The following is a 2,951-nucleotide window of genomic DNA, read 5'->3' on the forward strand; positions in this document are numbered from 1 at the left end:
CTGAGAAACAGCCCAGGGCCTAGCTGCAGGGGTCTGCTCGGGCTCCCTTGTGAACACCCACTACAGGGTTTACTTGTGGGTTGGGTTTTGAGTTTTTTTCCGTGTGACAAAAAAATTCCCTTCAGGAAGGGCTGTTTTATTTTACTATTTAAAAATGGCTTAAGACCACTAGTCATTTTTATTAGATTCTAGCACTAGAGAATTACAATATTAACTCCTTGCTCAGAGGGGTGCTGTGCCAGACAGCACCTACAAACAACTTTCCTGAATTCCACTCTTACTTTAGGAGCAGCCCCTGTGAAACCACTGCAGTCGCTGCAAGTTGCCCTTTTTCAGTGATAATTTTACAGCACATTCAAATAGATCCCAAATCCTGCAGCCATCATGCAGACTTATTTTGTAGTATAGCAGTCTGTGGATAGCAACCTCCTCTTACTGATTATGAATTTGGTTTAAATTTGGAAGACTTTCATGAACCATTGCATTGTGAATTTATTTGTTTGGGAGGCTTTTTTGGATGTTGTTTCCTTTCTGCCAAGCATTAAGATTGTGGTTGTAAGCAGCAGATAGACTGGCACAAGTTGTTACTACTGCCAAACAAGCATAAACATGCTCAAAGTAGGGAAGAAGCGTTCTAGACTTACCTCCTTCCCAGAGGTTTGGGAAAAAAGTCCTTGGTTTAAGTTTGGTAGGTCCAATTTGTAACCAGGCAGAAAAGTGTCACTACTTAAACAGGGAAGACACATGAAGAGTTTCCTTACTCCTCAGTTTTCTCTGCTGGCATAACCAGTCTGGAATGGTGCAGTCTTGGTGAGTGCAGTCAGATGGGAATCTTCTGGGGCAGTGTGTCAAGCTCAGCAAATCCATCCCAGCAGCAAGCAGCATGGCTTATATTTTCCTACTATAATGCAACAGACACTATGTTTAAATTTTCACTTCTCTCCCAGCTGTTGAATTTTTAAACAAAATCTTTACTGAGTTTAAAAATACGACTCAACTAGTCAGGAACTAGTCAACAGTTAGAAATATTACCCTCACCCCTGTTTGGCCCTTACTTTTGAGGCAGCTTTTCCTCTTGCAAGAGTTTAACTTGATGAGTTACGAGATACACCAAACTTGACGAGATTATGTGTCTGGCTTGGAATTTCATTAAAAATAATAACACATAGATAGATGAACACTGGGATAAACAGCATCACTCTCTCATTTTGGGCTTTGTTTCCAGCTTGCCATTGGACATCATAGTGACATGTTTAAAAACCCCAGCCAAACACAAAGTTTGGATTCTTACATTTTAAGGGACTTTAAGAAAGGCCAGGAGATATTTCAGGTTCATAGTACAGCTGTGAGTGCTGATAGTATTGTAAGGGGGTGCTGTGCTTACCAAAGCCCTCACAACACTCTCATACAATGGCAAGAACATACCAGCAATGAGCCCTCCTGCCCTACAGCGGATACAGGGTCTTGGAGATGCCAACAAAGTGAATGTATTGCAATGTATGTCAGAAGTGCCATAAATTTTGATGGGTCCAAAAAGGTCTTGATGAGCAGACAATGCACAAGGATCGTATGGGAGCAGGGAGATACTCTTCCTCCAAAACATGAAGCAGAAAAGTGAATATAATGAAGTGATACATTTAATCTTTTCATTTAATAAGATTAAGGGATCAACTTTTATCTAGATTTACAAATATTACAAAGAGTTTGTGTTTCTTGAACTGTGTCTGAAATGGCAATATTATTTGCAAATTATTTTACATAATTATCATTCCAAATAATTCATAGTCCTAGAAACTGCTACTACTCCTTATAGGAAGGGCTATAGAGTACAACAGCTAGTAACTTAAGAAACCTAAATCTTGATATAATTACAGACTGAATGAAGGCTGATAAATATTTAGATTTGCCATTGGAAGTACTGTTATATTTAGTATCCAGTTCCATCCACAACTGTATTTGTTTTGTTTTTTTAAGCAGACTGATTTTCTTCAGATATGCTGTTATAAATGGTCACAAATAAAAGGCTTGTGTTCCAATTTATTACTGCCCTGTTTTCAACCTCTTTATCCTCTTCTTTGGTATCAAAAGGAAGAGAGCATGTTCTTTACAATCCTCATTCTATAAACTTCAGTCTGCTATCCCACTATTTTTGCATCTCCTGTCAGTGACCAAACTCATTAGTCATTGAGGCATCACATAATCACACAGGTGGATGTGGGGGGATGCTCTGACAAGTAATTTAATAGGGACAGGTCAATAACTAAGGTCAAAAAACTAAAATACAATTCAAAAGAAACCAAACCACTTAATACTGTTTTTAAAAAGTCCCCACAATCTTTTTATATTTTCTGTTATTTTAAAAATCCTACTGTTTGTTGTTCTTCTAAGATAACCTCTAACAAACCTCTTGGAGCTAGCAACTTAATTACATCTTTAGAATTACATACTTTTTAGGAAAACAGTTCATCAAATTTTGGGGTTTTTGGGAATGACATTTCACAAGACTAAAAACCACTGAAGAGTAGCAATTTTAGATTTAGATCTACTGAAATTTAATTGCAACAGAGGGCAATGTGAATTAAAAGTGACCTTGAATTGAAAAATGTGTACTATGACAAGTTTATCAGCAAATATATTTAAAAAATGAATAGTTGTTGAAGATGGTAGGTATAAAAGGAAAACTAAGGGTGGCAGAAGTCTGTTGTTAATAGAAAATAACAAGTATTACACGCAGTCTTGCTTCAGCCCCAACAGAAAACTGTGACATACAAAAATGTATTTTAACAGAATATAGCCACAGGTTAGAATAAGGGAAGAACAGTATTTAGTAAAAATGAGAAAGCTGGCTTCAGATAGACAGGATCAGTTCAAAGAAACTAATAAATCCTATTGCAAAGCAAACAGTTTTTAAACCTGTAAATGAGAAGAACCTCGAGTTCAGAAAGTTCAGC

The sequence above is a fragment of the Geospiza fortis genome, unplaced genomic scaffold (genome assembly GCF_000277835.1).
Source record: "Geospiza fortis unplaced genomic scaffold, GeoFor_1.0 scaffold162, whole genome shotgun sequence".
Classification (NCBI taxonomy): Eukaryota; Metazoa; Chordata; class Aves; order Passeriformes; family Thraupidae; genus Geospiza; species Geospiza fortis.